The sequence below is a fragment of the Halichoerus grypus genome, chromosome 3 (assembly GCF_964656455.1).
Source record: "Halichoerus grypus chromosome 3, mHalGry1.hap1.1, whole genome shotgun sequence".
NCBI classification, from domain to species: domain Eukaryota; kingdom Metazoa; phylum Chordata; class Mammalia; order Carnivora; family Phocidae; genus Halichoerus; species Halichoerus grypus.
Window position 1 is genome coordinate 151,090,545 of NC_135714.1, and position 13,930 is coordinate 151,104,474.

The window sequence follows — 13,930 nt, forward strand, 5'->3', positions numbered from 1 at the left end:
GATGACTACTTTTAAACCAAGTAGTTCTTTTTCTTTGTTTTTCCCAAATGTATTGGAAAATATTTTATGCTTTACCTTTCACTCAGGTGAAAATGCAAATAAATAACCCATAGGGTCGTGTATAGATAAAAACTTTCATAGCAGCAATAACAGCTTTGAGTATTTTAAAAAATTCTCATTCATTTTCAGCTGGTAATGTGTAGAATGTATATGTGAAATTCTAAGGTTGCTTATGATAATGTTCTCTTGGTTTTCATGATCCCCTGGACTAGAGTCCTTTTATGATTCTAGCTATGTCCAGATTTGGTGTTGCAATTTGCCTACATTTATGGTATGTGGGGTCAAGACTAATCTAGCTTAATTAATAAATTCAATAAAGTATTACGGATAGACAGTTGATCTAAATATGACGGTTGTGAGTTGAATCATATCCCCTGAATGGAGGTATGTTTGGAGTCCTAACCTTCTATACCTCAGAATGTGATTATTTGGAAATAGAATCTTTATAGAGATGATCAAGTTAAAATAATTCATTAGGAGGGGTCCTAAGGCAGTATGACTAGTATCCTCATAAAAGGGGAAATTTGGACACAGAGATAGATACTCATAGAAAGAAGATGAAAGGGGCACAGGGAAAAGATGGCCATCTATGAGCTAAGAAGAGGGGCCTGGAACAGATCCTTCTTTCATGGTCCTCAGAAGGAACCAAAGCTAACACCTTGATTTTGGACTCCTAGCCTCCGTAGCTGTAAAACAATACATTTCTGTTGTTTTACCCCCATTTGTGGTACTTTTTAAATGGCAGCCCTACCAAACTAATACATGGGGCTCTCTACACATTTTCTCCAAACTCTTGCCTACTTGTCTTTTCCAAGTCAATTTGCTGTTGAAATCAATCCACTAATGGGAACAGGAGAAGCTTTAGGCTTGAAGGAGATCTTGACAGAGAAAACTGATGAGGACTCTTTCTTCCCTGGGCTAGAATAGAATCACCACGTACTGAGCAAAAACCTGGCACGCAGAAATTCCCAGAGGAAAATTTGACATTGGTGAAAGTTTGTCCAATGTGTGTGATCTTATACTCTGGTTTCTCTTCAGATCGCATAAATCTTTCGCCTTTTACCAATGTGTGTGATCTTAGAAACTAGGGAGGAGCTGGACTACATCTTCTCTTGAAGTTCCCTAGAGACCTGGGAACTGCAAAGGCTTCATCCTGCTACTCAGCAGGGGACTAGCAGCCCTTCTACCCCTGTACCGTTGGCTCAGGGTTGTAAAAACTGGCCAGACCGCCCCATTTGTTTACTCCTAACACCAGATCTAAAGGCCAATAGAGAAAATAACAAATCATCTAAGGGATTCTAATGGCCAGAGAGAGGAAGATCCAGTCAGCACAAGCACATTTCATGCCAGCAAAATAGAGTTGCTGCAAGAGACAGAAAACTACTTGAACAAATAACAAAAGCCCTTAAGAAAATTCAAGTGAAATCCCAATCACAAATGCTTTCTGGAGCTAAAATAACAGGATTTCCCGACTAAATACTTCAGTAAGTAAACTGAAAGATAGTATGTTCAAATCATGAACCCACTTACAGATATAGAAGATCTAGTAGAAGAAATGTCTCAAAGCCCAGAGTGAAAATATAAAGTGGCACAAGTTGTGGTGGAAGAAAAAAACCTCAAACAATATGCCATTTAGAGAGTAGATACAATAAAAATAACAAAAAATTTGGAATTCCATAAGAAAAAAATTATAGAGCTTAAGAGATAGTAAGGAACAAATATATAAAGAAATCTCTTAATGAGTTGAATAAAGAACTAAATTATCCTATTGAGGAGACTCACTGAACTTTAGGCAGGTTTGAAAAGAAAAAAGAGCCAGGCATACTTTGTTAATGAGTAATTAATAAATTTAAAATCAAGAAAAATACCACAAGCTTTCAGATAGATTCTAATGTAAAAATCTAAGTAAACAATTAGAAAAAAAAAGAATCCAGCAATTTAGCTAAGGAGAAAAAAGCACTGTGTAAGTGGAGTTTATAGCAAGAAGACAAGAGTCTTTTGATATAAGAAAATATGCTAACATAATCAAGTATCAACAAATTTAAGAAATAAACATGATTACTAATGGAGTTTGTCAAGATCTGATAAAATTTCTAAATTTCAAAAATAAAAAAGGTATGTATGTATAATATTTGGATGCAATAAATATTGTCACACATGCTGCAGAAAATATTATGGTAAAAGTTAAAGCATTATAGCATTTTAATAATATTTGGAAATTAAACCTTTATTATTCTACAATGTTTGCAGGTTTTGTGAATGCAATAAAGCATTTAGAATAATGAAATGACTCATATAAGACTCAAAGCCTAGAGAGCTCATAGAAGTAAGAATATTATTATGGTCTATTTATATAATGTCAGGAAGCAAGAATTCCTGTCCCCTTCAAGGTCCTTCTAGCTGAACTAAGACTCAAATTGACATGAGACAGATTAACAGGAGAAAATAAAATTTAATAGCATATGGGAATCCACATAGACATGGAAATTCTAAAGACAGGCAGAATGAGGTATATATGTCATTCTGAACTAAGGATAAGGAGGTAGGGTCTGGGTCTTCAAAAGACAAGAATGCAATCCTCAGGAAGAATGAAAAAGAGTAAATGTTTGGTATGCAAATGTTTGCTGGGCCACTCAGAAACCGCGAGACAGAGAGGACTTGGAAACTGACCTTGCTAAGTTCCTCCCTGCTTGCTATATCTAGTTCATATCCTAATGTAGCTCTCTATCTATGGTGTTAGCTCTTTTCCTGGAGCAGGTCCTCTGTCTAAATCGTTTTAGGCAGTTGTGGGACGGCAAAGGGCTTTTCCTGAATCTGCTGGGTCTTGATTGCTTTAAACTCAAAATAATCATTATGCCTAAGCATATTTTGGGGAGACTTGTCTTGAACCCCTTCAATAGGATAAATATATTTAGGTTTAAGTGGAGAGAGGGAAATGGAGACATACATACAAATGGGAAAAAAATACACTTAATGCTTACCTAATTTAGGTATTTTTATGAAATTATATTTCATGTGCAATATGCAAAGAAAGTTTGGCAAGCTTTTCCATAATGACTAGGGCTTAGAAATCTTAACACACACTGTTTGGGAGACAGTCTTGGAAAATTATAACTGAATTAAATGTTTTTAGACCAGCTTTTATCGTTGGCTATCAACACAGAGTTTTTCTTATGTTTTTCAAATTATGTAAGAAGTGTTGACATCAGCCAATCAAAATAGTTTTTACTATATGTACAGTTTTGTCAGAATTTTGTTCCCTCGTATGTACTGGTGTTTAAAGATTTAAGACTTATTAAGTCACATAGACAATATTTATGAGATGAATTCTACGGCTAATAAACACAATAAATTTTGTTTTTTGGGTTACCATCAGAAATTTTGATTTGTAAATATTGACTTAGCCTCATTCTGTGTAGTGTTTAGGGAAATAAAGAACAGTTATTAAAAAAATAAAATTGTTAATTCCTGAGATACATTCTTTCATTTTTGAAGTTAAAAAACATCTATTACATATTTAACTTTTTAACCCCCAATATTGGAATTATTCTCAGAATATCATGCTTTTTGTCTGTGTAATACTAACTTAAAACACAGAAATATCTAAAGATACTGTTAAAGGTTTATCTAGATATATTATATACATTGTATATTTTCTTTTGAATTGATTTTTTCTATGAATTGCATAAATTTGCTTCCAGGCAAAGCATTTAATCATATTTTCATTACAGAAGATTTTCCCCAGTCAGATTAGGATAGCTGTTTTCCAGTTAGTAATTTGTTGCTTTTATTAGTTGCTTTTATCTTTCTTTTCTTTTTTTTTTTTTTTTGAGAGAGAGAGGGAGCATGTGCAGAGTGGGGGGAGGGGCAGGAGAGAGAGAGAATCTTAAGCAGGCTCCACACCCAGTGTGGAGCTGGGCTTCAGGCTGGATCCCATGACCCTGAGATCATGACCTGAGCCGAAATCCAGAGTTGGACACTTAACTGACTGAGCTGCCCAGGCACTCCTATTCATCCTTTTTTTTGTCTTATAATAGAATGTTCACGTGTTTAACTTCCTCAAAGGTATTAATCAGTATATTAGTTGGAAAGTACTATAATATAAATCCTCAAATGAATCCCAAACACTTTTTTTTTAAGATTTTATTTTATTTATTTGAGAGAGAGAGAGAGAGCACAAGAAGGGGTAGGGTCAGAGGGAGAAGCAGACTCCCCGCTGAGCAGGGAGCCCAATGCGGGACTCGATTCCGGGCCTCTGGGATCATGACCTGAGCTGAAGGCAGTCGCTTAACCAACTGAGCCACCCAGGAGCCCCCCAAACTCTTAAATGTTCTGTTTTGCATATGCTACATGATCTGTTTGGAAGATAATGAGATTCATTAAATTTATGCATAATTTTGTGCTCTTACTTGTCTGAAACTACACTGATTTCTTTTTTGGTAAGCACAGAAATTAGGTTGTAGCTGGGGGTTGCTAATTTTGTTTTTCTTTTAGTCACCATATTGTACAATACATCCACAGGACTTATTTATAAGTGGAAGTTTGTACCTTTTGACCACCTTTACACATTTTGCCCATCCCTCAACCCTAACTCCTGGCAACCACCAATTTATTCTCTGTACCTATGGGTTTTATTTTGTTTGTTTGTTTTTAGTTTCCTAAAGGAATCATAGTGTTTGTGTTTCTCTATCTGACTTATTTCACTTAGTATAATGCCCTCAAGATCCATTCATGTTAGAAATGGCAGATTTCCTTCTATTTTTATAATATTGCTGTATTTCTATTATATATATTTCTATTTATAAATATTTCATATTTTTTTTATTTACACATCCATTCATCAATGGACATTTAGGTTGTTTCCATAACTTGGCTCTTGTAAATAGTCCTGCTATGAACATGGGGTATGGAAATATCTCTTTTGACAGTGTTTTCATTTCCTTTGGATAAATACCCAGAAGCGGAATTGCTGGGTCTTATGATAGTTCTATTTTTAATAATCTGAGGAACCTCCATACTGTTTTCCATAGTGGCTGCACCAGTTTATATTCACACCAATAGTGCAGCACAAGTATTCCCTCTTTTCCACATCCTTGCCAACACTTGTTATTTCTTGTCTTTTTAAAAGTAGTCAATCAACAGGTGTGAGGTCATATCTCATTGTGGTTCTAATTTGCATTTCCCTGATGATTAGTGGTGGTGAACACCTTTTCATGTACGGGGGTTTTACGTTTTACTTGAAAACTGGAAGAGTTCAGCTTCAGTAATTGTCATAAATTTTTTTATTTTGAAAAAAGAAATTCTTGACTTTTTAATTTAGAAATTTTATTTCAACACTGCCACTCATCTACCCACTCAGTAGATTTAGGTGTCCCTCCTCTATGCCGTATGCTTATATCAACTTTAAAATTATCATAAGTATTTCAAATTTTTATTTATGTGCTTGTTTCTTCAACTAAACCAGGAAGACCTTTAAAGATACCTTATATCACGATCTTAAAACTTACTAAAGTATCTGACACAGAATATAGGTTAGAGGACCATTTAGAATGAATGAATAGGGGCGCCTGGGTGGCTCAGTCGTTAAGCGTCTGCCTTCGGCTCAGGTCATGATCCCAGGGTCCTGGGATCGAGCCCCGCATGGGGTTCCCTGCTCAGTGGGGAGCCTGCTTCTCCTTCTCCCACTCCCCCTGCTTGTGTTCCCTCTCTCACTGTCTCTCTCTGTCAAATAAATATATAAAATCTTTAAAAAAAAGTAAAAAATAAAAAAAATTATAGAACGAATGAATAAATCAAATATATATATTTTAATAACAATTGATGCAGCATCTTTTTCGGTAAATTGGAATTTTTATCCAGGGAGATTGACTTGCCTTCATTTAATAGTGACAGAACTGATGAATGGCCTATTTTTATACCAGAATATATTTTTCATATTAAACAGATACCAACAAAAGAGATATTTCTGAACTAGGTACCCCAAATAAACAAGACAGCTTTAATGACACATATGCAAACAAATGTTTCATAGGACCAGTTTCAGATCTGTGGTCACAATGGTTAGAATTCTATTTGTTTGCAAGCATTTTTATTAGTGCTTTTCTGGATGTTTTTGAAATTTTAACTATCTGGAGTATTTAACATGCATTTTCTCTTTCTTCTGCCCTGAAGGAAAAATGTTAGAAGTGTAAATATTTTAAAAGTATGAATTTTTTAACACCTTAAAGATTTTTTTATTTGTGTCCTAGAAATATGATTTAATATGAGAAAGAAATTTATTTGCTAAGACACAAGAATTTTAAGAAAACTTCAAGATCAAAACAATATTTTTGGCATTGGCTATAACTGCCCTGAATCCAAGTACTAGCATTGGCACTTCCTCTCCTTCTTACCTGGGCGAAAGTCCTTGTTTTTACTTAGCTTTAGTTACTTATCTATAAAATAAACATTATAATGAGTTTCATACATTCTTCTTTGCTCTTTAATTCTTCTAAAAAAGTCTGACTTCTTTTGAGCTCCATTTGAAAATTCCATTGTATTATCTGAGAAGTTTGTAACTCTATTACTATTTGCTTTTATCCACTTATAAAACAACATTTTAATGTTTGAAGATATTTGTATTTAATTAACTTTGAAAATAGCAGCTTTATTGGGCTATAATTTACATTTGTACCATAAAAATTCATCCTTTAAAAATGTACACTTCAGTGGTTTTTAAGTATATTCATATAACTATGCAACCATAATCAGTATCTGATTTTAGATTTTAATTATGAAAAAGAGATCCATTAACAGTCATGTCCTGTTTCCTTCTGTCTCCAGCCCCTGGAAACTTCTAACTTACTTTCTGTCTCCATTAACAACTCTATTCTAAACATCTCATATAAATGGAATCATACAACATGCGGCCTTGTGTGACTATTTCTTTCATTAACATAATGTTTTTCAGATTTGTTGTCATACATTGATCTTGATTCCTTAAATTAGTTTGATGTCTAGTGCTTACAGTTCTATTTTTTTTTAATTCAATAGACTTTATTTTTTAGAGCTGCTTTTAGGTTCACAGCAAAACTGAACAGAGGTACAAAGATTTCCCATATGCCTGAGCCGTACACATGCACAGCCTCCCCCATCATCAACATCTTCAGTTTGGTACATTTGTTACAATTGATGAGCTTGTATTTGAACATTATTATCACCTGAAGTCCATAGTTCACATTAGGGTTCACCCTTGGTGTTTACATTCTGTGGTTTAGACAAATGTAAAGGGCATGTATCCCCTATTACAGTATCATACAGAATAGTTTTGCTGCCCTAAAAATATTCTGTTCTCTACTCATTCATCCCTATCTCTCCAACTAACCCATGACAACTGCTGCTCTTTTTACTGACTCCATAGTTTTGCCTTTTCTAGAATGTCAAATGGTTAGAATCATGCACTTTGTAGCCTTTTCACTTAGTAATATACATTTAAGATTCCTTCATGGCTTAATAGCACATTTCTTTTTATCACTGAACATATTTCATTCTCTGGATGTACATAGTTTATTTACCCCTTTACCTGCTGTTTCAATTTCATTGATCTCTACTCCAATTTTTATTATTGTTTTTGTTTTGCTTACTTGGGATTTAATTTGCTCTTCTTTCATAAAGTGAAAGCTTAGATAATTAATTTTTGATCTTGCCTCTTTTCTATAGTACTACTTTTCTGCTTCATCCCACAAATTTTGATAAACTGTGGTATTTATTTCAAAATATTTTAAATTTTTCTTGAGATTTCTTCTTCAACCCATGTGCTATTTAGAAGTATGTTGTTTTTCTCCATGCATTTTGAAATTTTCTAGCTATCTTTTTGTTACTGGTTTCTAGTTTAATTCCCTTGGGATATGAGAGCAGACATTGCATCATTTCTATAATTTTTAATTCGTTAAGATGTGTTTTATGGCCCAGAATATGTTCTATCTTGGGGACTGCTTCATAGGAACTTGAGAAGAATGTGTATGCTGCTGATGTTGGGTCAAGTAGTCTATAGATGTACATTATATCCATATATGATGATGTTGAGTTCAGTTATGTCCTTACTGATTTTTTCCCTGCTGAATCTATCCATTCCTGATAGAGGTGTGTTGAAGTCTCCAATTCAATAGTATTGGATTGTGCTGCAATAATGGAACAACCATAAATAGGCCTTTAGTAAAGTGGTGGTAAGGTGTGGGGGGTGGGGAAGCATTCCATAGTTCTATGATTAGGTCTCAGTCTTTTAATGAGCCTGTACCTCCGGACTGTGATCTTCACAAGAGCTTCCTAATTTTTTTTTTACCCCTTAGGTAGCATAGGGTGACTAGAATGGACCAGAGTCGGGTATTTCTCTTTCCTCAGGTCATTTATTTTTTTATATATTTATTTATTTAAGTAATCTCTACACACAATGTGAGGCTCGAACTCACCACCCTGAGATCAAGAGTCACACACTCTTCCGACTGAGCCAGCCAGGCACCCCTTCCCTCAGGTTTAGACTCTAATAAAACACAGCAGCTTAGGCTTTGCTTAAATAGTTTCTCCTAGGGCAGACATTATTAAGAATAGAATGCTGTAGTATATTTCAAAATGTTTCCTTTTCCCCTCTCCGGGCTGTAAGCAGGAAGAGATTTTTCTCTGATATTCACTTCGCTAACCTGGTAGAGCTCCAGGAGGTAACACTTGGAAGTGTCGGGCTCCTCCTATGACTCTGAGTTCCCTGCAGTTTTTACCTCTCAGACTTATTCACCCAGAGCCTTCAGCAATTCATCATTTACAGTTCAGGATTCCCTTCCCTGTGATGATTTCTGCTCATGGGTTTCTGCTCTAGTAAGCTGCGATTCTTTGTATTTGCCTGTTGGTTCCTCCAGTTTGGAGGGCATTGGCTTGCTCTGTGACATCACTTCTCTCACAGATCTAAGAAAAGTTACTGATTTTTCACTTTGTTCAGCTTTTTACTTGTTGTTAGAATAAAGTGGCAACTTCCAAGCACCTTACCTGCTGAACCAGAAACCTCAAGTTTCTTATGGTTTCATTTAAAAAGCCTAACCTGATATTAGAGTTTTGGGGTTTTCACAGCTTTGGGGGTTTCTCAGCCTTTTTAACTGCTTTATATTTTGACCTACAGAGAGGACTTCACTTGAACCTTTTAATATAGGCATATTTAAGGCATTTAAGAAAACAGTAGGGTCTATGTCCATGTATAAGTGAATACTAAGAAAAAAAGTAATTAAAAGTAGAGTCAAGTTATATAAATGATAAATTAGCTTCATTTCGTTTCCTTAATATACTTAGCTCTCTCTTGCCTAAAGAATATAAATTTGCTCTTGCCTCTAAATGGAATATTCAATGCTCTGCATGGTTAACTTTCCTTATTCTTTATGTTTCAGGTTAAATAATCCTCAAAGAAGGCTCTCCTGACATATGTAAAGCAGCCACCGTACCTGTTATTTTCTATCGCATTACCCACTTTATTCATTTAATAGGTAATGATTATTTATCTACTTATTTATTTTCCATCTTTCCTCCCCTAGGATAAGGTCCAAGAGGCAAATATCCCTTTAGACTTCCAACTTGCATTTCTCTGTGTCCTAAGACACAAAAACAAGACAGTGAAAAGTACAGGAAGAGAAACTGTCACAGAGGAGTCATGGTGAGGAAGAAGAGCAGCAGAGGAAGCTCCAGGAGCACCTAGCAGCCAAGGGAAAACTGAAGTGCCAAAACACAAAGCCTTATCTAAAATCCAAGAGTAGTTGTCTGAATCCTTTACCTTCTTCTTTTTTTTTTTTTGAAAGATTTACTCATTTATTTTGGAGAGAGAGAGAAAGAGTGTGCGAGGGGGGAGGGGCAGAGGGAGAGAGAGAGAATCCCAAGCAGACTCCCTGCTTGAGTGTGGACCCCAATGCAGGGCTCGAGTCCATGACCATGACATCATGACCCAAGCCAAAATCAGAAGATGGACACCTAACCTACAGAGCCACCCAGGCATCCCTGAATCCTCCACCTTCTAAGTCTACTATCATACCCAGAAAGGATGTTACCAACCATGTTGCTTTGCCTATCAAAGCTATAAGACCCATCGGCATTAAACTCCAGCCCAGATCTGCCTATATCATAGGATCCCAGAAGCCAATGTTGGAGCCACCAAAACTTCTGGGCAAAAGGCTGACTTCAGAATGTTTTTCTTCTAAATCAAACTGTAAACCTTCTAGCATGAAGGTGGATCATCCACTTCTGGAGAACAGTCTAGAAAAACCATGGGGTTACTTAATATACAGGAATTGAAAACTACAAAACAGCTGTAGCAGATCAATGAAATGCTCAATGTGCAGAATCTGTGGACAATAACCATGTTAAAAATGAATCCTTGGATAGTTTTCTAAAACAGACGAACAAAGAGAACTGGCCCCAAACCTTACCAGACTCTGAAAGGAAGCTAAACCCTAAATAATAGACAACAGTTAAGCCAAAGACTAACTCTTATCATCAAACCAAGAGCAGTTTGGCTCCTAAACAGGTCTTGAGCGAAAGTTCAGGGAATAGTGCTTTTCTGAAAGACAGAGCTAATAAACAATTTGTTGGAGAGACACAAATTAAGATTCCACCAGTAAAGTCACAGCAACTCTCCAGAGGAACAAATCTTGCAAGACCAGGAGAAAAACTCCCAAAGATAGTTTCCTCTCCCTATGTTCAGTTCCTTAGCAGGACTCAAGCATCAAAGAAACTGGTGGTCAAGGACATAAAAGATATTAAGGTTAATGGAGATAAACATGAAAGACCAAATGAAACTAAGTTACAGTCACACACCATTACTGAGCAGAAAGTAGAGCAAACCCTGGTGTGCTTCTGGGAAGCTATTACAACAGACATCCAAACATTGAGCAAGGTCAGAAATCTACTCAATGTTGTTTCAGACCTTGGACACCATGTACACTGCAAGAATCAAAAGCCATAAGCCAAAGGCCTAATTTGACAGTTGGCAGTTTTAATTCAATCATTCCAAACAGCCCTAACACAAGAGCAAATGGAACCAATGGAAATAAATGCAGCAGCAGCAATCAACAAAAAGCACAGACTCTGGACTTCAAGTTGAAAAAGACTCTTCCCCAGAACCATTTTCTCAATAAGACAGCTCCCCAAACTCAAGCTGGTAAGAAAACCATAAATAGAAGGAGAGTCCCAAATGGGACCCAAACTAATCCAAATATTAAGAAGAAGATCGCAGCAGAAGATTGAAGGAAGAAACTGGAAGACTGGCAAAAATCTAAGGGGGAAAATCTATAAACAGCCTCCTATGGAACTTGAAGCAAAAAGAAAAATAATAAAGGAAATGAAGATTTCATTCGGGAAAAGTATGGAAAAAGAAGATGAAGAAAAGAAAGCACAACTTAAACTGTCCAATAAAATTAAGAACATTCTCACAGAATGTCTGCAGCTCATTGGAGAGGGTGTACTTTCTAATGCAATATTGACCGTATTGCTCAGTATTCCTGAGGCTGAAAAATTTGCTACATTTTGGATCTGCAAAGCAAAGTTGTTGGCAAAAAAAGTACTTTTGGTGTTATTGGGCTGTACTAAGAGGCCATTAGAAATGGGGCAACACTGTTATAAGAGTTGCGAGAAGTTGTTCATAATATTTTGCAATACCCAAACAGAATCATGGAAGGAGTTACTTCTGACTCTTTAGTTGCTGAAACAGATATAATAACATCAATAGAAGAGCTGGACAGTAAGATGGAATTTGAAAAGTCTTGTCTTTGAAAGAGAGAGAACAGTTTACATCAACACCCCAAAGAACCAAGACAGAACAGGATAACCATCCTGGTATCAAGTTAAGATCCCCCTCCCATCCCTAGAGTAAGTGGAACGTCAGAAGTGCAAGCCATGAAGCTCATCAGTCTTGTACAGCATTGAACAAGGACTGAGCAAGATGTGTCCCGCTATCTGGAAATGCTGCAGGGACATGATTTAGTAGTGGCTTATCTTAATGATCTATTAGAAGTGGCAGAAACAGAGTGTTTTATATTCCATAAAAATGAGGCTTTGCCTGTAACATTAGGGTTTAAGATCCTTGAGTCATAATTTATCATGGCCTTATTTTTTTAAAGGTGTTTCGGAGTGTCCATGAAAGAAGGAATACCCTTGTCCAGGTGACCTGGAAAAAACTATATAATGACAGGCAGATTATGGGCTCTCAGAATTTAGTAATTCACTGAACTTACTCAAATTTAATATCCCCATGAGACTGTCTTTGGTTTATTTAAGACTATAGTTTGCCGTAGTTTTATAGCATACATACATTTTAAACTATTGAGTTTCCGTAGTGTAGTGGTTATCACGTTCGCCTGACATTTTAAACTATTGAATATTAATTTACCCCACAATTATGGTAAAAGTTTTCACTCTATTGATCTACTTTATTCTCAATATAGTTCTTTTTTGTATCAGAAGAATTGGTGCCACAGCGTGAAAGACTTTCCTTCCAGCATCCACCTTAGCAGAAAGGGCAAGTCCTTCCAGCCAGGAGGAGCTGTGCTTAGAAGCCAGCCTTCCCAACTAGATGCCATGTGACAGACCATCTGGTCAAACCCCCTCATTTTGCAGAGTTGACGCTAGCTGTGGCTTTTCTCAGAGATTGCACATGACTTTTATGTGCGACTTGGACTTCTGTCAGTGTCCGTAGAGATGAGGGGCAATTCATGTCCTGCCTGTGCCAGAGCTCCTTTGATGAAACACAGTTCTGAATTGGGGTGGTCATCTAGCTTTTCATATCCACATCTGATTTCACATTTATTATCCAGAAACGCTTCAAGTAAAAACAAAAGGAAGCAAGGGAGAAAGGAGGGGAGGGGACACTAGCTTCTTCACTTCAATTCTTTGCTCTGCAATGGGACACCTGGCCTGAGAAGACGGTACAAGCCCCACAGACTATGACAGGTTGCTTTTCCTTCCTCCTGGGCAACTGCTCTTGGAAAGGTAAAATCAGAATCATTATGTAAAGGTAATGTATAGAAAAACCAAGCCAACGTATTTTGAATTTTAAAATTTTAGCTTTCTTAATATTTAAGTATTATCTACAACAAAAAAATAAATTTCGTGTTAAAGAAAAACAGTGAAAAATACAGAGAAGGAGTGAGAGGATGGGAGAGAGACAGACAGAAAAGGGACATAGGTGTTTTTCTATAATGTGAGGTCTTAAAAATTTGACAACACAGATCAGAGATGACATTTGTGCTGATGGATGAAGACAAAGATGGCATATTTGGCAGCATTCCTGTCCTAGTCAGTAGGGTCCTCAACATTAGCAGTCAGTAATAATTGGTGCAGATCTTAGTACCAAGGTCAGCCCCCCGGGTAGATGTTTGAATCTGTGGCAGTAGCAGATGGAGTTGTATCTCTAGTGGGTACTGATAGCATAGTTGACATTTTAGGGATAGCAATAAATGGGATATTCAGGGAGCAAAAGAAGAAAGACAAAACGCTAAAAATCATGCAGTAGTCATGGAGACAACAAAGTTCTTGGAGCATTGGCACTTCCAGGAACCTCTCAAAATTATCGAGGAGGAAATTGAGGAAGACTGGATTTCCTGAAGAGTAAATAGGAACATGCAGTGCCAGAGAAGTTTTTACTTTGTGGACTTGTTTTTTATCTTCTCTTGTTGCTAGACTAAGATGCTTAAGAAACAAAGGTTTCCTTTGTTTTCTTGTGTCCTACTGTAATCTATAGAACAATGACTTTCATATAGTTAACATGATCTACCATTTCTCTCTACAGATAATTACTTCAACATTAATTGGCATTCATGTTTCAGGATCCTGTGATACTGAACCATATGTTTCATCCAAGTTGTAT

General features: G+C 36.4%; 1 pseudogene; it reads left to right on the top strand.

Moving 5' to 3' along the window:
- Nucleotides 1-8,406: 8,406 nt before the first annotated feature.
- Nucleotides 8,407-12,159, top strand: LOC118535831 (cytoskeleton-associated protein 2-like pseudogene; annotated as a pseudogene).
- Nucleotides 12,160-13,930: the final 1,771 nt, after the last annotated feature.